The sequence below is a fragment of the Dendropsophus ebraccatus genome, chromosome 12 (assembly GCF_027789765.1).
Source record: "Dendropsophus ebraccatus isolate aDenEbr1 chromosome 12, aDenEbr1.pat, whole genome shotgun sequence".
Classification (NCBI taxonomy): Eukaryota; Metazoa; Chordata; class Amphibia; order Anura; family Hylidae; genus Dendropsophus; species Dendropsophus ebraccatus.
In genome coordinates this window covers 65,132,199-65,155,993 of record NC_091465.1, presented here as the reverse complement: position 1 = coordinate 65,155,993, position 23,795 = coordinate 65,132,199, and the positions used below count along the sequence as shown (strand labels likewise).

The window sequence follows — 23,795 nt, the reverse complement described above, 5'->3', positions numbered from 1 at the left end:
TCAGAAAAACGAGTATCGACCCTGGAAGCCAGTAGGATGAGTTCGTTCAGGGACGTAGGTAGGTCTCGGGCGGAAAGCACGTCTCTCACCCGACTGGACAAGCCCTTCTTGAAGGTGGCTATTAGAGCGGCCTCATTCAGTTATATTCTTTTACAAAGGGGGCAGTATTATAGTAGTTATACACTTATACATAGGAGAAAAAACAGACACGGTTGCACATCAATATATTTATCATTGATCACTCTGCTCTGTGTGCTAAGGTTCCGCTGGTAGCCATTGCTGTTGAGGTGCAGTGTTGGTGGATGGTGTGACCCAGAGCCCAGGGGGGCTATGTCCAGCAGCATTGGGGCTGCTGGACAACTGGGCCGCTTCTCCCTCTAGCGCTGTTGTTGTGGCATTAGTGGTCGCCACATGGGGCTGCGCCATTTTTTACTAAGGGACCCACAGGTATCAGGAACCTTGACGTGGTGCCTGATCTTTGATCAAAATGTAACTAACTCCTGATGTTAGTAAGATATAGTGCTCAAAAGCAAAAGGATCAGTGATAAGTATATGGATGTGCGACCATGTCTGTTTTTTCTCCAGAGAATGATGGTAGTTTGCTGTATACACAGGGCAGTAATATAGTAGTTATTTTCTTGTTTGTTATGTGAGTTCTAATTACACTAACTAGTGGTTAATAACATATGAGTGTATGCTGTGGCACCTTCTATCTCAGCAATATAATAAACCAACCTGAATGTATTTATATATATGAGGAGTGAATGTGGCTGAGGCTGATAATCAGTGCAAAAGTTAATAAATGACATTCTCTAATAGCATAAAATATGACATTGTATTTATAAAACAGATGCAGATGGAGAAGAAATTTGAAAACTAATATAACAATGTTTTTTTTTTCTAAACCCAAGAAAAATGCAAATTGTGAGCAATTACTTTCTGTGGGATTATTAAAAGCTAAGTAGAGCATTAGGATTAATAATGGAGGAGACGGTGATTTAAATTATATAACCCCGGCTCAGGATGATAGTACGTTCCAGCATGACTGAGAGTAGAAAATGAGTTCCAATACCGAAAGAGATGAGTATCCTTGAATTAGCCAAGGCCCGAACATCACATCTGGGGCAAAATGTTGTGTCTACAAGTTGTCAGACATGAAGAAGGTAAATAATGGGAACATGCAGAGGCGTCCACACGGAAATAATTATACTGTGTATCCTCCATAGCAGTGTCACTTTACAATGAGTCTCTGGGTCTCTATGGATATAACTTGAATAATATAATTTGTACAGTGGTCCAATTTTCAGCTTTCCAGTCACTGGGAATCTACAACTCCCAACAGGCTTAGAGACCACTGCATTAGAGGAGCATCTACACATACTATTGCGTGTTGATATAACCTTTATGGTAGCATATGGAGTCCCCAATGGTCCACTTTATGCATATAGGTACTTCATGCACTGCTGGATGGAGTAATTATAAGTAGATACTCCTCTCCGTATTATGGCATGTGATGGACATGGATGGGAACCTGCTGGACCCCATTAAAGACAAAAAGATCTCTCAGGTACTCTGAAGCAAATGGGCACCTAGCCTAAGGGCCCTAAAAAGAAAATGGACAGCCAATGAAACGATCATCGGCTGATCGCTTCTTTAGGTCTAGACCTAAAATCATTGGGCGTCGGGCACGCATCACTACGTGTAATCTTGATGTGTGGCCAACGGCTGATGATATATATGTTGTATAAAATAATAAAATATTAAGTCACCTTACCATGTTCCCTGGTGTCCTCGGGCCTTCCTTGCTGTCTGCAGCTCTTCCTTCTGTTGCTGTCTTTGCACTGACAGCCAATCACTGGCAGAGACAGGCCCCTGGCCGCTCTGCCAATCTTTGGCCACGGCCTGTCTCGTCCAGTGATTGGCTGGGTGGCTGCAGTCTGTAAGTGCAGAGATCTGAACAGAAGGCAGAGTTGCAGACAGCAGGGGAGGCCTCAGAGGACACCGGGGAATGTGGTAAAGTTAGTTAATATTTTACCTATTTTACACGAAGGCAAGGGCTGCACGGACATCGCTAAGATCAGGCTCGTTTACAGTTTATGATTGGGCCGGGTTATAAGACCCTAAGTCTATAGCAAAATGTGTGTTAGTCTGGTCCTCCAGAAAACTAATGAACCCTCTGGTTGACCCAAAATATTGGAGCCTGACCCTAACAGGCTGATGATTTCCAGCAAAACATGTTTTGGTCCATTAAGTTCAACCTATAATATTACTGTGTTGATCCAAAAGAAGGCAAAAAGTCCTTATGAGAGATATTCTATTAGTCACTGGCATAACCTGTATTATATTTTTCTAGAAAGGCCTCTCTTGAAGTTGGTTAGCGCAAAAATCTGTATGCCAGGTGCAGGCTTGATAAATCACACCATTTACCATAAAAGTCCCATATACTGTAACAATTTGTTGGAGCAATTGAGGGAGAAGCTGTACAAGAACCAGTCATTTATGGAGGCATAGGGCCCTCTTCTCCACATAATAGGTAAATGACTTTCCCCCTTTAATGACCAGACTTTTTGATTGGCTGACTTTGTAACAGGAAGTGACATCAGTGTTCATACATGGTGATGTCACTGCCACAGTATGTACAGTGATGCACCTGGTATTGCAGCTTACAGATGCTCTGTCCTAAACAAGTGAATGGAACTGAGTCAAATACCTGGTAAAGCCAACGTTGTGCAGCGTTTGTCTAAGTTCTATGGGCCCTTCGAGCAGCTATTCAGTGGGAATACCAGAAGTTGGACTCCCACCAATGTATGTCTATGTATGTGTATAAGATATATAGGCAGGGGCACAAACACAGATGACCCACCAATCTCCTATGTAGCAGAGGGTCTTATGGAGTTCCACAGGCACCAGGGTGAGATGAGTCTGCTACCTCTTTACTTGTAACCCCCAAAAATGGTACTAGGGTCCTCTATGAGGTTCATTTGCTATTCCACAAATGAGATGCCTTATCAGCATATTGCACAATGAATCCCTTCTTGGCTCAGAGAATAATCATTACATTTTTGAATAATAAAAATAAGATAAAAGTCAACAAAAAATAGCAGACCTGAAATAAACTGCAGAGCTTTGGATGTCAGGATATGGTGCGAAATGATCTCAGGTAGTACTAAAAAACCAGGTTAGAAATATAATGTCTTTAGTGGGCGCCAGGGGGTAAAATCCTATAAACATTTATAGATCTTTTACTCTCAGAAATTGAAGTACTAAAGATGGAACAATTAAAAATCTCATTCTCAATACATCTCATCCTTAATAAATGTATTTAGGAAAGAAAAATCCACTATATTGTAAACTGGTGCTGCTAAACTGAAGAAGATACTAAAAAGAAAGGAAAAAAACTGATAAAAACCATATGAACTGCAGACCCTCTGTTCTGCAGGTCCTCTGTTCTGCAGGTCCTCTGTACTGCAGGCACTCTGTACTGCGGGCCATCTGTACTGCGGGTCCTCTGTACTGCAGGCACTCTGTACTGCGGGCCATCTGTACTGCGGGCCATCTGTACTGCGGGCCCTATGTACCGCAGGCCCTGTGTATTGTCGGTCTTGTGTACTGCAGTCCCTCTGTTCTGCGGGTCCTCTGTACTGAAGGTACTCTGTACTGCAGGCCATCTGTACTGCGGGTCCTCTGTACTGCAGGCACTCTGTACTGCGGGCCATCTGTACTGCGGGCCATCTGTACTGCGGGCTATCTGTACTGCGGGCCATCTGTACTGCAGGCCCTATGTACCGCAGGCCCTGTGTATTGTCGGTCTGTGTACTGCAGTCCCTCTGTTCTGCGGGTCCTCTGTACTGCAGGTACTCTGTACTGCGGGCCATCTGTACTGCGGGCCGTCTGTACTGCGGGTCCTTTGTACTGCGGGCCCTATGTAGTGCAGGCCCAGTGTACTGTGGATCTTGTGTACTGCAGGCCCTCTATACTGCAGACTGTAGGTGTCTGATACGATTTGTTCATAATTGTGGTTTGATAACTTTGGGCACCTTAAAAAAATATTAGCATTTTTAATTCTTGATTTGTACTTATCATGGTGCAAAAACATTTTCTCCATAGGATTTTATTAAAATGCTGCTTCTACAGCCTCTACAATGTGCTATATGAGCCCTGTGGGGGAGATTTATCAAGCATGGTGTAAAGTGAAACTGGCTCAGTTGTCCTTAGCAACCAGATTCCACCTACCACCATTTTCCAAAGAGTCTGTAAGGAATGAAAAGTGAAATCTGATTGGTTACTAGGGGCAACTGAGCCAGTTTCACTTTACACCATGATTGATAAATCTCCCCCTATGTTCTCATATTTGTACACAGCCTTTATGATTTTTCCCAGCAAACTTTCTTGTGTCTGCTCTCCCTTCTCTATCCAGCATGTATAAGCTGTCCTCCAGGACTTCTCTCTCCCCTGCCTGCTATCTAAACTGGTGTGAAACCCTCCTACTGTTATCCGTAATATTGAGAGAACATAAAGTCCATCAAACTCTGAGGAACTGATCTATCTCAAAATAGCAGTTAAGGGTACTATTACATGGCCCGATGGGGGCCTGATAATAACAGTAAACGAGCGCCGATCTGCTAGATTGGTGCTCGTTTACAGGGCCTATTACACGGCCCGATAATCGTTTAACAAGGGCTGCATGGACATTGTTACCGATGTCCTTGCAGCCCTTGCTAAACTTGTATACATTACCTATCCCGGGTCCAGGGCTCCTCCTGCTCCTCTTCTCCCTGGGTCCCACGTGCTGCAGCTTCAGAGCGCCCTGTCTTAGCGGACAAGCCGCTCAGCCAATCACTGGCTGTGGCAGTCCCAGCTGCAGCACGCGGGACCCGGGAAGAAGAGGAGCAGGAAGAGCCCTGGGCCATGGATAGGTAATGTATTTCTTTTGCAAATCGTCAGCCCCTGGTTGGTGGCCGACAATTATAGGTCAGAACCTATATCAACGATCAGCCGATGACAACGATCATCGGCTGATCATTGTGTTTATTACACGGAACGATAATAGGCCTGATAGGGCCGATTAGGCCGATTATCGTTCCGTGTAATAGTAACCTAAGTGGTAGGCCAAGAGATGAGGATTCTGAACAGTGCCCCTCCCCCCATATCATTAAACCAGATTTCCTAAACCCCTTAAGGACAGAGCCCAACGGGACAATTTTCAATTTAGAGGTTTCATTTTTCCTCCTCGTCTTGTAAGAGCCATAACTCTTTTATTTTTCCAGCCATGTAATGGCTTGGTTTTTCAGGGACAGGTGTACTTTTGATCTACCATAACATGTATGATGGAACCCCCAAAATATCATTTATGGAGTAAAATTGGAAAAAAATAATACAATTCTGCAAATTGTGTGTGAGGGTGAGGGGGGGGGGGGGGCTCCCTGTTTACGTAATGCACTTTACGGTAAAACTAACATGATATCTTTTTTCTATAAGTCAGTCTGAATACAGCGATATGCATTTTATATAGCTTATTTAATGTTTTACTATTTTTATTAAAACTTTTTTTTGCATATAGGTGTGATTACAATGGCCCATTTTTAAGCTGATAGCGTTTCTATATTTTCACCTACGGGGCTGTATGGGGTGTCAATTTTTGCGCCATGATCTCTAGTTTTTATTAATACCATATTTGTGTAGATGAGACATAACTTGATGAATTTTTATTCATTTTATTTTAAATAAAATGTAATAAAAATAATCAATCCTGGCTTTTTTTTAACCGTGCGGGAACAATAATAATTATTATTTTATTAGATCGGAAGATTACGCATGCTACAGTATATAATGTTTGCTTTTCTATTTTTGTGTGTTTTATTTATAAAATGGAAAAGGGGGTAATTCAAACTTTTATTAGGGAAGGGGCTATGTCATGTTTTATAAAACGTTTTAAAATGATTACACTTTTTATGTCCCCATAGGGGACTTTCACATTTTTACATTACATTATATACACTGATCCATAGAGCCTGTCTGTGCAGACTCTATACATGGATTGCCGATCTGACTGCCAGAAGGAAGGTTAGAGACCCCCCGCAGTCACACTCAAAAAGCCATCATTACCGACGTCCGTCTTTTCACGCTAAAATGACAGCTGTACGGTTGTTTTATGTAGTGGAAACACAGGTGTAGGGCTGTATTTGCTAAAAAGTGTAATAATGAGGTTACAGATTACAGGTGATAGACAAGATGTAGTGGCACACCTGTACTGGGACACTACACTGTTGATCTATATACTTTAGTTCGGTGTACAGTATTAGTAAGTGTACTCACTGTATATACCAACAGCAGCTCCCTGTGTGCCTCAGAGCTAAAATCAGACACCCCTCCTCCAGGCTGTGCTGCCCTGCTCTGTGGTGATCATGTCCATAAGATGGCCGAGCATAGAGAAACATGTGACCATGCCCCACTCCACTCGCCAGTGTCCACCACTGAGCCTGTATATGCCTATCGAGGACACTGGGGTGCGGGCATAGTCACATGCTCCTCCATGCCGGTCATCTTATGGATAGACTCACCACAGAGCAGGTCAGCACAGCTTGGAGGAGGTGAGTGTGATTTTAGCTCTATGAGGTACACAGGGAGCTGCTGTCAGTATATACAGTGAGAACACTTACTAAGGCCATGTTTACTCAACGTATATTTTCGCAAAAGTAAGGCCATTGTTTCCAATTGCAACAATGGTCGTGATTAAGATGAAAATTTACGTTACCTTGCTGTCTATGGAATCCCGGCCGGAGCGTATACACAATGGGGGAGATTTATAAAGTCCGGCGTTTTTTATGCCGGGCTTACAAATGTCCCCACTGCTCCAGAGCTCAGGGGATTTTTGTAGAGGCGCACTGCCTCTACATAAATCCCGACCGCATGGAGCACGTCCGTGTGAACATTTTTAAACCTACGCCAGCTCAGAGCTGGCATAGGTTTCAGTATCATTTCAGTATCATTTATAAATGCGGCGAACGCAGAGGCCGCGCCCTTTCTGCGTGCAGCCACACCCCCTGTAACGCCCCCACTCCGCCCCATTGGCGAAGGTGGCGCAGATGGGGCAGTTGTGAAAAAAATACCATTTGCAAATATTTTTACGACGATTTGCCCCATCTGCCCCTAAAAAAGGCATTTACGCCTTTTCATACATGTCCCGTTTAGTATGCGCTCCGCCAGGGATCTCTAGCGGTGCCGTACAAAACTGACATGTCAGTTTTCTGCGTCCGCTATTCATTGAATAGGGGCCGCAGAAAATCCTGTCAGTGCACACAGTGGAGCGAGCAGCTCCGGACGCACACTCCATTGTGTGCAGTGGGGAGTTCTGATGCGGGCACGGACGGATGCGCCCGCATCAGAACTTAGCGTCGCATCCGGCATCACGGAATGGCTGATCTCATACAGTATCTGAACAAAGCCTAATACTGTACACAGAACAATTTTACTATAAAGTGGCAAGAACCGGTGCAGGTCTCATGTCTCCCGGAGAAATGCATTGTTTAGAAACAAAGGAATAAGCTATTGACTTTCTCTACCAAGTGACAAAGACCAGCACCCAAGGAGGCTATATTAATGTCTGCAAAACAGCACCCTTCTAAGCTATATATGCACCCTTCACAGCCCTGATAAGTTATACTAGGGCCAAGTAGTACCATACTCACTGAACGGCATACGGATGTCTATGCTTATTCTGTACCTGTGAAATATTCCTGTAACACCTCCTAAAAATGACTTCCAATCTCCTTTTAGTTTCTATATCTGTATCTTTCCTATCAGCAGATAAATAACACTGTCTAACAAATCCATTCAATCCACATATACGGGCTGCAGTCTCGCCATCAGAAGAAAAGAGCTTAACCTGTCTGGAATGACATTACCGAGTCACAACTCTTCAATGATTTTGATAGAACGAGCAGAAATTAAAATGAAGTGCGAGACTTAACACCATTCGCTTGGTAAAATTTCTTCATCTCGTGTTTGCTTTACATGTGTATATGCCAGACATTCACAAGATAGCGCACTGACATCAACACTCCCCGCTCCCATCTGCACGCTCCTCAGTCCAGCAAATCCTCCTTATCCGCACATAAGATACAATGACAACACAGCGTGAGTGACTGACGGCTTCAGCCCACATCCTGCACAGGAGGGAGATGGAAGGAAGACAATTTGTGGCTGTAAGTTCCCAATTGTATTGATAAGGCAGGGATTTCATATAAGAATACATAAGTCTAATGCCGGGGTCATATCCGGCCGGGATCACCTTGTTCTTGGAGGTTGTACGGTTAGGCTGTCTTTACATGGGCTTTCCAAGGCTACTCCAGGATTCTCACAATATGAACAGTTTTTTTATTTCATCTGTTAGGGTCCTTTTTCGTTTTCTCTGATTATGGTCGTTCACCATAGTACACGACCTGATAGTCGTCAGTTACATTATTACGATATTTCATATACTCTATACTCCTGATCCCATCGGAAAATCACGTTGAAAGATTATTGACTAAATCTGAACAATATAACAATGTTTTGCACATTAATCTTTCCATATAATAAATAGGGCCCTTATGATGTTAAGGGTTATCGTTTAAATCACTTGGTAATTTTATACGGTCAGTTCATAATGAACGTGGCGACACCTGCTGTGTTATATATCATTATTTTTCTTCCAATGATAAAGGTCTTGAAAAGAAGAAAAATTTCAGTTAGAGTTTTCCCCATTTTTTTTTCTAGATTTTACCATGAGAGTGCCTGATCACTGGAACCCAATACAAGTCAATACAAATTGCATTGCCACTTATCTCAGCTGTTTTTGGCTTTACAATCACCTCCATCCCTAGACAGGTGGGGTTCCAGAGGTTGGACTCACATCTGGGGCACTGTAAATGTACAGCAGATGGCGCCAAGTGGGTAACAAAGTTGCCTACCAGGGATGGTCAGAAGTGGTCAGCATGGGATCGTAAGATACCTATTGATTCACTACAAATGGGGATGTTTAGGAAGTTTAATAGTAATGTTTTATATTGGGCCTTTAATATTTTGCATTCAGGCAATACAATGGCTAAGGCAGGTTTCAGGTTCACTAAAGCTGTTGAAATCAAGAAGTTGGGTATAGCTCATGTATAGCTGAATTATCTCTTCAGAAGGAAGTTAGTGAGTAACAGAACAGAGTGAGTCAGGCTATGGGGATAGGCAAAGCAAGCACCCCTTCATACTAGGACTAGGCTACTGCTTCCGCTTGATGAACTTATGATTCTTTCACAGTCTCAAGAAGTTTCCAGAAACAGTGAGAGTGCTAAGTACACAGACAGTCCAAGACTTTTTGATAAATTCACAACCACATTTTTATTGCAGAGTCCAGATAGCATGTTTTGGTGCTGATCTAGAGCCTTCTTCTGATCAAGGAACTTACAGAGCTGCACCCCATTGTTGGGATTTGCAGTACTGGTGAGTCAAGCACATGGTGTCTTCCTGAGCTATACCATGGGACAAACAGGCCAAAACCTGTAGTCTCCATTCTCTGCTGTAAATAAGAGACTACTAATCTGTGCACCAAACAGTTTATAGCCTGCACCAGGGAGAAAGCTAACATGGATAAAAATCAGGGCTAGAGTAGAAACGAATCCCCATGGAAGGAATAGACATTTAGGGTTAATGCTACTCCAGCCAAAGCCAAGCCTGTCTGAATCAGAGTTCAAGTATTGTGCCTCCACCTTGGATGAGTGTCTGGTTCTTTTTGCTATTGACTACCAAAGGCAGCCCAAACACCATCAGCCAGGACACATAGAGAGAATATCCTGGGGAACTAAAGATACTATCCTATTAAAATGGAACCCACTGGCCCAGAGAGTGTGGGAGGTCTGGTGGGAGCACGCCAATCATCATTACCACTGTGACCCATACCATGAGCAGCAGAGGGCTATAACCCTCAGCATTCCCACCACCTCTTCCTCAGTTGTTCTATCTGTGTTCCCTCTGGGTGGTGTTGTAGATGAGTAGATCCACATTGGCTGGTGACTGCAGGCCGTATTACGATGATCACAGGAGGATGAGGATTCATGAACTCTTCCATGCACTCATGCGATTACACTTCAGTAATGGCTATTTTATCTGTTAATTATAATAAACTGCTACACAGTTTATAGAAATGTATGAGGCCGTCCCGGCCGTGCCCTTGTGTCTCTTGTAATGAGGTTCTGCTGGTTTGCTTATATGCTCCAACAATTAAAGGAAGACAAAAATATACCAGTCATAATTTTCTCACAATGTAATAAAAAAAAAAATACAAAAAGAATAAAAACAGAATGAGTATACTGTATATATCCCTAGGGGCATCCATGTTGTCCAGCCTTCCTTCTCACAGTTCTCAGATGATACTAATCTCTGACTGGGAGGCAGAATGATGCAGAAGGCATCTTCCCCTGTTCTTCTCATGCAAGATAGAGCCTGCCCATTGAGACCGACGTCATCTCTAGCCAACATGGAACCTACAAAAGAATGGTGGACTATTCTCATGTTTAAAGAGATCTCAGAGGATACAAATGTGGTTTCCTTATCCATTTTTGTGCCCCTTTAAGTCAATCGCTCTCAGATCCCTCCACCCCCACCATTGAAATAATAATGTTCCATATCAATTATTCCTACTCTTAATATCCAATATTCTAATTACCAAGTCAGGTTAACGCACCATGTAAAACTACAGCTCCCAGAGGGCCTAAGTCCCCCCTCCCCTCTATAATTTACACCAGCTTTCACATTCATGAAGTATTACCTCCACAATAATTCCAAATAAAATTCCCTATACATAGAAAGACGTTACAATGATACCGAACATAATACCTAATAATAATACTGGCATACCATGACCCCTACCATTACCACCACTGACCATATAAATGCTATAAGAGATTACAGTACAGTTACAACCAGTGACTCACAGGTGAAGACTGGTTCACTTTCCCTTTTCGTCTCCCTCTGGCCCAGACTGTCAGGATAATTTATTCAAGTCTCTACAGAACATGCCAAACATCTGCATTTTTTCCAACACCATTCTTACCTTTTCTAACCTATCGTGCCCTGAAAAGTAATAATGCCGTCCTCGGTGTTCCCACAGTAATGTAGGTAGGTATGATGGTTGAGGGGAGGGTAGATAGCCCCATTAGGTAAGGTCACTTCAGTAGGTAGACAGATGCCCCCAGTAGGAAATTTTTCCCATTAGATAGGTACTCCCAGTAAGTAGTCTTCCCCATTGGATTGGTGCCCCCTGTAGATAGTTTTTCCCATTAAGTAGGGCCGCTCCATATAAAATTTCCCCCACTAGCCAGGTCGCCCTGTAAGTAATTTCCCCCATTAGCCAGAACCCACTGTAAACAATCTCCCCCATTAGCCAAGCAGGTAGTTCCCTCAATTAGCCAAGTCTCCCGTATTATCCAGCTCTCCCCCATTAGGTAGTTTTCCACAGTAGCTCAATCACCACTGAAGGCAGTTTTCCAAGTAGCCAGGTCCCCCATGTAGATAGTATCACCTTACCTGTCAACTTTCATCTGTAAGAGGCACCCCCAAGAATGCATTAGGTCGGACTCCCGGACAGCTGCACTTCCCGCGGGGTGCTAGGAACGGCCCTGGTGCTGAGTTTTGTCACCTAGGACAGTAGGGTCGGGTGTTTGTATATTGCTGCACTCTCCATCTATGACCCTTTGGCTAATTCCCCATCCCCCTTTTTTGCCAACTATGCACTTTGTATAGAAAGAAAAGTGGTAGTCCTTAGCATATTTTACCAATACAGTGAATTAGATTTTAGCAGGTTTTTTAGTTTTCATAAATTAGAATTTGATTTTACACTGAGGGGATGTATATGTATGAATACTCACTGCATTTTAGGTGGAACCGCAATTTTTTTCAGCAACAAAATCCATATACTCCCCCTTCTCTGTTGACTGCATCACTCTATGTAAAATGATGGCAGTGTTCTGTTTAGAAGTCAAGGCTTTAGGAATGGCTCAGTCTTTGCCCGCATTAAATCACCTGCAGAATCAATCAAGGGTCTCTACTAATGACTACTCTGTATGCATAAATGCACCGACCGAGCCGGAATGATTGGTGGATTTTGGGTTGGATAAATTCCAGAAAGCAATGTACCATGGCTTCTAAGATTGTATTGCTGGCACCTCGCCTCTGCAGAGCTGACAAGATGCCAATATCAAGGAACATGAGACTGGCACAAACATATAAGAGGCATGAGAGGAGGAGCCAGAGCTTATAGGATGGCACTAAGGAAGGAATTATGATGGTTTACGACAGTTGCCACTGCCCTTTCTTGAACCCTGTGCAGGTATTACAGCTGCATTAATACATGATGCATCTCTAATAGTGAGATATGCCAACAGGCTACAATAGTATGTGTAATAGTGAGATATGCCAACAGGCCGAGTACTGAGTATAAGGAGTCTGGGCACTACATGTAGCTTATAAACCACTAAATCACTGATTCTACTACAGTGGTGTAGGGATTGAGCTGGTATTGATAATGCAATAAGATGTGCCCACATGGTTATTATTTTCAAATAGGGCACGCTAGATTTTAGGTAGTCAACTTATAGATCTAATGGACATGATCAGTTATCTGCAAAAGAACACTGCAGAGACACCATCACATGTCTCGACGTCAGTGAACTAGCCAGAGCTTCCTCCGGGAAGGAACAACCAAGCCAAAGGCATTCTCCAGTCAAGGAAACCACCTCAGCAAGGTATCCATCCACAGACAGCTGTTTCAGGGTTTTTGCCCCTCATCAGTGTGGAGTAGGTTCCCAGGGGGCAATGTTCTAGAATACACTGACGTTGAGACACGTGATGGCGTCTCTGTGGTGTTTTGGTTGATCTCCCTGAGGTCAACCAGCGTCCTTTTGCATGATCAGTTATCTGTCCATGGTCAGGAATATTTCCAATCACTGACAGCATACCTTTCACGTTTGTGAAGTGCCCCAGTTCCAACTACTGTGCATCAGGTTAACCTTCGTGCCTCTAGGTCCAGCCACAGTGCATCAGGTCAACCTCAGTGCTCCCACTGCCAGCCACAATGAATCAGGTATACCTCAGTGCCTCCTATGCCAGCCATAGTGCATCAGGTCAACCTCAGTGCCTTCTATGCCAGCCATAGTGCATCGGGTCAACCTCAGTGCATCTTATGCCAGCCATAATGCATCAGGTCAACCTCAGTGCCCCCACTGCCAGCCACAGTGCATTAGCTCAACCTGATTGCCTCCTATGCCAGCCATAGTGCATCAGGTAAACCTTAATGCCCCTGAGTCATCTATGGTGCATCAAGTCAACTTCAGGGCCACCTGTGTATCAGGTGCCTCTAGTGCCAACCAAAGTGTATTTAATCAGCCTACACTCCCTCAGTGTTAACCACAGTGCATCAGGTCAATGCAAGTGCCAGCCACAGTGTATCAGGTCAACATCAGTGTCCCAGTGCCAGCCACAGTACATTAAGCCAACCTCAGTGCACCCAGTGCCATCCATAACTTATCTAATCAGCCTCAGTGCACCCAGTGCCGGTCACTCACAATGTATCTAATCAGCCTTAGTGCACCCAGTGCCGGTCACAATGTATCTAACCAGCCTCAGTGCACCCAGTGCCGGTCACAATGTATCTAATCAGCCTCAGTGCACCCAGTGCCGGTCACAATGTATCTAACCAGCCTCAGTGCACCCAGTGCTGGTCACAATGTATCCAAGCCTCAGTGCCCTCCGTGTATCTATTTAATCTCAGTGTTTCTAGGACTGGCCCTAGTTCTTTTTGGTAGCCACAATGTTCTTAGTTACAGCCAGGTGTAGAAGTATAGTGAGGGAAGATTTTGTGGTTGCACATGGAACTTGAGGGGCCTTAAAAATGCCTCTATTTAAGAAGACCTCTAATATAAATGTTGCATAATAGTTAGGGGTCCTGATACAAGTTCTGCAGAAAGGTCTCCAAAATTACATCTCTCGTAAAAGCCAGACCAGTGGCGGCGTCAATGTCCCTGTGTGTCCTAGTACTAGCCACAGTGCCCTGGTACCAGCCACAGTGCAGCCAGTAACCGACCAAAGTCTCCATCTGCAAAGGTTTAAGTACCAGAAAACACTAACACAATCTGGTTTTACTGTTGTATTGAGTGAAACTTTACTTTTCTCTTTATACTCTTATGGGCATGACCTCAGAGGCTGAGCAGCAGCATGCAGGCTTTCCGCATGCCATGGGCATTACTGAGAGCACTTGAGTGAATCATTCCCGCTGGCCAATTGTCTTATTCATCTTACTTGCGTAGCTTCACAGGACAGATTCTGTCAAGCCATTGTCCTTGCTGTTTCACAGACAGTGTGACACAACATGAAATCCTATTTTGGCTAATACCCTTACCCCCAAAAGTATCCACTCCCTGTTCCTTCTATCCGTTTCTTGGCATGAGTTCTAAAGAAAACATTTTATTTCAAGGCAATGGACCAAAACACAGGCCTTCCCGAATAAACGTTATTGAGTAGTTTCTGTGCTATGTTTTGCTGTTCTGTCCTTCTTTTCTGGTTCTTCATTCTTCTTCTAAGTTGAAGGTAACTTCTAGTTACAGCTTGGGCAACTTTCCCAATAAGATAATGTTATTGGTCGATTCATAGATAATAGTCTTTAATATTACTGTAACTCAGCTTTTCTGCATCTGAAAGACATCGGCTGTTCTACAACTCTCTGTACCTGTTTCCTTTCATACAACGAGAACTAACGTGTCTAAAAGGGCAAAAAATATTCATCTGGTGTCTCATATGCCAGAGACGGCTTTGGCAGACCTTGATATTTACCCCAGTAACTCAGCCCTAGCCAGGCCCCCACATTTTCCAGCTTTCCAGAATGATTTCATTCACACTGGGATATTTGCAGAGTACAATGCACAAAGGAGCAGACAAGGCAGGGGTGCCCACCTACACACCTCCGACACCCACCTGCAGGAGGGCACCAGACTGGTCATTCATCAATCATCTGACACATCCTAAGTATTCCTATTGCTGGAAATAATTGCCAAGATACTGGTCTGTGAATTTGATATTATACTATTGTTGGTTATGTACATTTTATACCATCTGAGTCAGATACTGGAACCAGCTGATCATTTGAAGGAACATTTATTAAGACCAGCTGGTCTTAAATCAAGCCTTGCCTCCATTTACCCAACCGGAATTACTAATGCTATAATTCGCCCAATCGATCGTTTAATGATTTTGAAGCAACGATTTGGTTTTTATAACGACCAGCGTTTAGACGAATAAATGGTTGGAAAAATCGTAAAAAAATTTGTAAGAAAAATCGTTAATGCGATCGTTTTTAAGATCGCTTAAGCCCATCTTTTACATAGGGTGAATCTTTGAAAGACTGTTTACACGAAACGATCTGCGAATTTTTAGCGAACGATGAACGATGATTTGAGAACATGTTGAAAGATCAAAATAAACGATTTTTCGCTCATCGCTTGATCGTTTGCTGTGTTTACACGGAACGATTATCGCTCAAATGTGATCGTTATTGCAAAAATTCGAACGATAATCGCTCCGTGTAAACACAGCAAAAGAGTCTCCCCCACTGCTCTGTCCAATCCCCGTCAAGTTCCTCTCCACCAATAGAGTATGTTTTTTTTCCCCCAAAATTTAGAACCCCCTTACAGCATAGTGCCATGCATATTGGACAGTGCCCCCTCTAGGTAGTCCACCCACAACTATTGTTGAGTCTAGGTCACCAAACCCAGAGACTATATTACTCTAAGGGTCCTATTACATGTGCCGTTTTTTGCCCACAGGACACCGCAATCGAGCACTGTTCAGTGAGATCGGCGCTTGTTTGCAGCGCCTTTACATAACACGAGAAATCGGGTGGTTGGACTGCACAAGCAATCCATCATTCGTGCAGCCATTAAAACTGGCAGCACATGCGGTAACCCGGAGAGCTAGGTGGTGTTTAGCTAAGGACAAGATGTTAGTGTACCGTTTATGGAACTTGTCACGGTGGCCAGGAGTGGTATGTGCCCACCCTTGGATGTACTGACACATGCCCATTAATAGGTTGTTGTGGGTTGGTGTTTATGCCGAGGAACTACAGAGTCCAGCAATTCAACATAACCAGGTTGTTCTCTTGAATCAAGGTGCAACACAAATAATACTTTTGCTGACTGAGATCCTTTTATGAGCTGGGTACTTGTAAATACTTTAGACTTGGAATAGAATACTTTTACTTCACAGATTCTCACCAGCAGACTACTTGCCTTTATTGTTATCGGCCTCACATCTCCTGTTTACACAGGAAGATGTGCGACCAATGACGAGAAAAGAACGATCAGCTAAGAATCGCAGTAATCTCTACTATTTTTAAAGGCAAATGTTTTTCTACTGTACTGTTACTTTAATCTACCATTAAGCAAAGTTTCCAGTATTGGGTCTTAGAAAGAGCTACCTACCACTCAGGCCCTGTGGCCAAGCGCAGCAGTGGTACCACTGCTTATAACTAGTGATGAGCAAACATGTTCGTAAATGTTGGTATATTCGTACGAACATGACGCTAATTGTTCGTGTTCGCCGATCACAAACAATTTGTTAGATGATCGGAATGGTTATAATGAGCATTTTCGAACATATTCGAACTTGAGAACGTACGTAACTGCGTAATTGACATTTTGCGCATGATAATTTGTACTTATGTGCGTAACTCTAGACTGAAATGTACGCTACTACTGTACGCAAATGCATACTGCGTAATTTATGCATTTCAACTAATAATTTATACGCATGTGCGTAGACTGAAACATACGATTCTAAGGTATGTTTATTATTTGTTTGTGAATGTTCGGTGACCACAAACCGATCAAAACCATTTTTTTTATGTTCCTGTTCGGGATCCGAACTGAGCATCAGGGTGTTTGCTAATCACTAGTTATAACACCTGCAGCCCTTGGATAACCACACAAGCATGATGAGCAGGGCCGGCGTCAGCACCCGGCTAAGTAGGGCAAATGCCGGGGCCCACAGCTCCTCTAGGGGCCCACTCCCGTTTGTTACTACATTTTTTTTGTTAGTAAAAAAGAAAAAAAAGTGTAGTAACAAAGGGGACTGGGCCCCTAGAGGCCGCATGTGACAGTTAGGGGCCCGCCGATCCATACTGGGGCCCCCGAGCACCTGTCTTCCATCACAAATCTTCCCTACAGCCGAGTAGGAAAGAGGACCTTTGAGTCTGAAGGACCTTTGATGATGTCACGGGTCATGTGATTGGACACATGACCTGATAGAGGGCAGCAGGTAGGCTCTGCAAACTAAGTGTCCTGTATGTGCTGGTTCTTCTACTTGTTTTGTGTATAGAGGTCCTGCTGTAATATATATATATCCTGCAGTAATAGATATAGATATATTACAGCAGGACCTCTATACACAAAACAACTAGATATCTGTATCTATCTATCTATCTATCTATCTATCTATCTATCTATCTATTTCCCTATCTCCTATCTATCTATCTATCTATCTATCTATCTATCTATCTATCTATCTATCTATTTCCCTATCTCCTATCTATCATATGAACATGGTGAGACCTCTAGTTCTCCTATATTCAGGCCCTGCAGTGATATACAGTGTGTGTGTGTGTGTGTGTGTGTGTATATATATATATATATATATATATATATATATATATATATATATATATATACACACACTGTATATCACTGCAGGGCCTGTATATAGGAGAACTAGAGGTCTCACCATGTTCATATTATAAATGTATATATATATATATATATATATATATATATATATATAATGCTGGTGCTGCTAGTTCTCTAGTATACAGCTCCTGCTCTGTGTGTGTGTATGTATATATACACACACACACACACACACACACACACACACACACACACACAGAAGGAGCTGTATACTAGAGAACTAGCAGCACCAGCATGATATATATATATATAATCCTGTGACTGGGTCTGACTCCTCCAGAGTCCTGACTACTGCAGAGATCAGGAGATACAGGAGGAGAAAGATATGCAGCAGCCGCATGTTTCTTCTGCTGCAAATCTTTCCTCGCCTGTATCTCCATGATTTGCTCCTCAAAGGGGCCCGCCGAGGCTCTGTCGCCCAAGGGCCCACAAAAAGCTGGAGCCGGCCCTGATGATGAGAATGGTAGTTTTGCAACAGCTAGAGGAACAGCATGTTTGACACCTGTGCTTTAAGGGGTTGCCGGCAATTTTGCGTGTATATATATATATATATATATTGGGAGGATTGGCTCAGTAGAGTGCAGGATTGCAGTGTGAACAGCAGTCAACAGGCAGAAGTGAGTAAAGTCCAAGTACAGGCTTTGCCTGCAATTATTATCCGATCCAAGAAGCAAATAAACAGCCTCGGCTTTAGACATAACCCAAAATAAACTATGCTTGTCCAGCACTAACTAAAAAGAAGACAGTTCTGTCTATACGTTACAACTAGCTGCAGTTGCACGAACACAAAACTTATCTGGAGAGGAGGAAGTGGAACGGACAGCCCACTGCCAAACCTGCCATCCATTCCTAAAAACAGGCCCAAACACATTTTATCAAAACTACCTTTGCAGGAGATTACATTACATCTCTGGTTTTCCCATGCCTCAGATAGTATAATATCTGAGTCCTAGTAGGTGTAATAGCTAAACCCAGGTGAAATATAGTGAATGTCCAGGATTAACCCCTTTAGTGTCTCTCTCTCTCTATATATATATGGACGTCGGACTCATCTCTGGTAAATAGCATACAGCGCGCTCAGCTTCCAACGGCGATATCTCCTTCCTGGGACCGGTTCTAGAAGCGGGATTTCCAGGAAAGAGGAAGTATCCAAGGCTCCACGGGGGGTTGGGCGGGCTCTGCTCTGGCACACTGCCTGACAGGTTCCCTTTATATGCCAACATCCTGAGACATCTCCTATCCCAGCTCATTTCCATAACAGATGTTTTTAATATGTGTGTATATATCTTTGTGTGTTTCACCAATTACTTGAGACTTCCTCTCTATGTTATAGATGCCTTGATAAAGGTCATAGTACTGAAAAGTTGGATAATGATACTTATATGTCTGTGAGTTTGGCATCAGTCTATGCATGAATAAATATGCATACAACTACTTTTTAGCATATATGTGTGTGTGTGTGTGTGTGTGCAGGCTCGGACTGGCCCACAGGGGAGCAGGGGAATGCCCCGGTGGGCCCTACCCTTTGGTGGGCCCCCAAACAGGAGGTGGGCCTCCCTGTCTGGCAGCTCCAAGATGACATATAATCATCCAACACTGCTGCACATGCCTTTCACCTCGTCACTTACTGCCTGTCATCATCATCATCATCATCATCATCATCATCAGCTTTACAGCACTGGAGCAGCTTTATCAATCTGCCAGAGACAAAACACAATCTGATTCGGCTATAGCAACCAATCACAGCTCACCTTTCATATGTTAACAAGCTCTTATAAAATGAAAGCTGAGCTTTGATTGGTTGCTATGGGCAGGTTAGACTGCCTAAGTTGTGCATGGCAGTTCAGCGTTTATTTTACCAGAGTAATTTGAGAAACGAAAGCTGGGCTGTGATTGGTTGCTATGGGCAACATCAAACCATGTTCTTAGTGTGGCCTAACCATAAGCTGTTTGCTTGGTCACAAGTGTGTTTAGTGACCTCTGCAGTAAAGCGCATCGCCAGTCATTAAGGGGTTAATGCTTCTGATGTGTTTGCCTGCAGTAACCATGGCAACCGTGCACTATGATGACAAGCACTTATGTCATAAAGAAGATTCCATAAACCAATGCACCGCGCCCTGATCAGTGCCATCTTGGATGCGCCAGAGGACTTTGAGCTTGACTACTTTACTGCCCCCTACCCCTTGGAGGTTCTAGCAGGGGAAAAGGGATGGTCTGCTTTAGACTACCCCTTCATCAAGTCTCCATCTTTTTGAGGAGTGGACCTTGATCTGTGATGGAGAAGAGATACAGCCGCCTATCCATCAGTAAGATGACAGATATTGCAGCCAGATCTCTCTCACATCCAGTTTATTATATTCATAGTATGGTATTACCCTCTAAGCCCAGGGGAGGGGTGGCTCTCCAGCCATGGCTCCCTCGAGGTTTCCCCCACAGGGGGTTTTTCCTCGCCTGAGTGCTGGAGGGTGACTCTTCGTGAGTCGGGGGTCTGCCATTTTCAGTGTCATGTAATTTTAAATAAAATTGGGAGCCTTTGACACCTGATTACAATGTGTTGTGTCTTTATTTTGCATTCTTTGGTGTAACTTATTATGCTTGGGAGTTGGGGATCCATCACATATTGCAAAATCATAAAGCTGGACATCTGCCTGCTACACAGATCTATCACCTGCACAATAAGCGCAAGTAGGATGGAGCAGTGGCTAGTAGAACTCCTGCATGTATGTGCATATCCCTGGACTAAAGGGGCACACAAATCTTGAAGAAAAAACACGCATCGCAAGGTTTATACCTATATCTGCACTTGTCAAAAGGTTTCAAGGGTCACACTAATCATAGCATAACATAGCAACATGGACAACACCATAAATATACATCATATATATGTTGCAGGGAAATGATAAAATCAAGGATTTGATATAATCCCTAAGGATTTGATGTATGTATCGTGTGTGTGTGTGTGTGTGTACTATGTATGCATATAGGTAATGTGCATTTCTTTATATCTGTGTATGATGTGTGTATATATTGTGCATATTTGTATGTAATATGTATGTACACGTTATGTTCCCTAATTTGTAACTCCCCCTCCCATACCTAAACCTGCTGGGGACTCAGCGTCAATTAAGCAGGGAGAAGCCTCTTTGACTCTTTCTACCATAGAATAAAAGCATTTTCTATGCAATGGAAGCACAGACCAATATATTTAAGGTACCATGTGTCTTCTTGATGTAACAGCTATCTAACAGTGTCAGCAGTTTGGAACATGAATTACAGCTGACAGATTTCCTAAAGGAGAAGTCTTGTGAAACTAACAAATGACTGGCAGGCAGTAGGGTGTGTATCAAGATAATAAAATATACTTACCAGTTCTTGTGCCCCCATAGCACTGCTCTCGGGTCTCTCTCACAGCTGTGAGAAGTCATTTTTGCCCGGGTTCGGTGTACATCTCAGCCCTGGCTCCTCCAGCTGCAATGTCACGGAGCGGCTGATGGATTGCCTGCTCAGCCAGTCGGTGACTACAGCGGTGTCCTGTCCCAGTCACTGATTGAGTGGATGATCCATCAGCCGAATATGTGGTGTTGCAGCTGGAGGAGCTGAAGGAGGCCGGCGTCTGTCGGATATCATTAAGGGAGTGCTATGAGGGCACAGGGACAGGTAAGTATACTTTTGTTATTATGTTCCCGCACCCCCCTGACTTTCATGACACTTCTACTTTCAAGAAAATTAAGTGGCACACTATGCTGTTTGCATAGAGTGACTGACAAGTTACTAGCAGTGAGCCAGCATTGCTGGTCACATACACAGCGCTGTGCAAAGTCACTATAGTAATGTGAAAGGTTTGACACTGGTTATATTTGGTATATGTAGGGTGGGCCACTAGGATTAAATTCCCTGGTGGGCCCAAGGTACCCCAGTCTGACACTTTGTGTGTGTGTCATTATTGTTTCCACTGGGCCATCTATCCAAGTGTTATGCCATTATATGACAGTGTCATGTGTTCACTGTAAGACACTTTTTGTACGTTTTATTTGGACATGTTTTGGCTATGTTCACACGATGCAAGTTTTTGCAAAGAAAAAGTGAATGGGAGCAACGTCCATTGAAGTGAATGGGAACAACGTCCATTCGTTCACACACACGCACACACACACTGTAATGAACAATGGCCGTTGTTCCCAGTATCGCCGGATAAACGTCACTTGATTTTAATTGGAATGCAGCACAATCAGGTGTGCCCCCACTCCATTTAGCCATAGACCACAGTGTAAAGTACGTCCGGGAGCAGGGCCGGCCTTAGGGTAGATGGCGCCCTGTGCGAAACCGTCTTCTGGCGCCCCCCCCCCCCCCCCAGAACACCATAATAAAAAAAATAAAAAAATATATATATATATATATATATATATAAATATATATATATATATATATATATATATATATATATATATATATACACACACACACACACACACACACACACACAGGGACGGAGCTGCTGCTGTCCCTGCGGCTGTGCTGTTTCTGCAACAAAGTAGCTGTCCTTTCCAATTTTAGACAACCCTATTAAAGGAGTTATCCAGGATAAAAAAAAACATGGCTACTATCTTTCATAAACTGCTCCTTCCCAGTCCTCAGGTTGTGTGTGGTATTACAACCCAGTTCCATTGGCGTGAATAGAGACAAACTGTAATACCACATACAACTAAAAAATAATAATACATTAACATACAACAATACTCAATACTAGACTCACAGGGGGCGTTTTCTCTGTATGAATGGCAGGTGATGTTTTTGCAGGCCCTTTTTCTTTTCTTCTTGTTTAGACCATCATGGAGACTTTTCCTGGTGACACCTCGACTCCGCAGAATCTGCCAGAGAAACATATTAGGCTCCTCTCTAATGCAGCACCATCCTCATCGCTATACAAATTCTCATCTGTATCACTTCACACTGTAACAGAGACCACTCTGTGCCCCCATATAAGCAGTGTGTCCAATACATGCCCCCAAATAGTAGTCGGCCCCCTCTGTGCCTCCATATAAGCAGTATGCCCAATACATGCCCCCAAATAGTAGTCAGGTTGAGCTGTGCCCCCATATAAGCAGTATGCCCAATACATGCCTCCAAATAGTAGTCGGCCCCCTCTGTGCCTCCATATAAGCAGTATGCCCAATACATGCCCCCAAATAGTAGTCAGGCTGAGCTGTGCCCCCATATAAGCAGTATGCCCAATACATGCCTCCAAATAGTAGTCAGGCCCCCTCTGTGCCCCCATATAAGCAGCATGCCGAATACATGCCTCCAAATAGTAGTCAGGCTGCTCTGTGCCTCCATATAAGCAGTATGCTGAATACATGCCTCCAAATAGTAGTCAGGCTGCACTTTGCCCCCATATAAGCAGTATGCCCAATACATGCCTCCAAATAGTAGTCAGGCAGCTCTGTGCCCCCATATAATGCACAAGCGCACTTATTTGTCACTTGAGCACCAGAATGTCAGAGCAAGAGCGATCTCCTGAGATAGATCATAGAGAGAGGGAATTGGCAGTATCGGAGAAGGAAAGAAGGGCAGGGAAAAGATGGAAATAAGAGGAAATTTGGGGAAAGATGTAAAATGGCGGTTAGCCATTACAAACAATAGGAGAGAGATGAGAGGAGGGGGATGAGGAGGGTGGGCAGGGAGCTGTACAGAGAGGAGATGGGGGTAGCTGTAGATAGGTAGCTGTAGGTAGATAGTTATAGGTAGGTAGCTGTAGGTAGTTATAGGTAGCTGTAGGTAGTTATAGGTAGCTGTAAGATGATAGCTGTAGGTAGCTGTAGGAAGGTAGTTATAGGTACCTGTAGGTAGCTGTAGGTAGTTGTGGGTATCTGCAGGTAGGTAGTTATCGGTAGCTGTAGGTAGATAGTTATAGATAGTGAGCTGTAGGTAGTTGTGGGTATCTGCAGGTAGGTAGTTATAGGTAGGTAGTTGTAGGTAGTTAGTTATAGGTAGTTGTAGGTAGGTAGTTAGTGATAGGTAGTTGTGGGTAGCTGTAGTTAG

General features: G+C 43.6%; 1 protein-coding gene and 1 long non-coding RNA gene across 3 annotated transcripts in view; one reads left to right on the top strand and one right to left on the bottom strand.

Moving 5' to 3' along the window:
- Window positions 1–23,795, top strand: part of RPS19 (ribosomal protein S19) — a 298,818-nt gene that overhangs the window by 80,427 nt on the left and 194,596 nt on the right. The window lies entirely within an intron of this gene.
- Window positions 1–23,795, bottom strand: part of LOC138768904 (uncharacterized) — a 61,000-nt gene that overhangs the window by 37,025 nt on the left and 180 nt on the right. Inside the window, exon 2 of the long non-coding RNA XR_011359181.1 lies at window positions 22,510–22,624. This is a non-coding gene — a long non-coding RNA (uncharacterized lncRNA). The remainder of the gene's footprint in view (window positions 1–22,509; window positions 22,625–23,795) is intronic.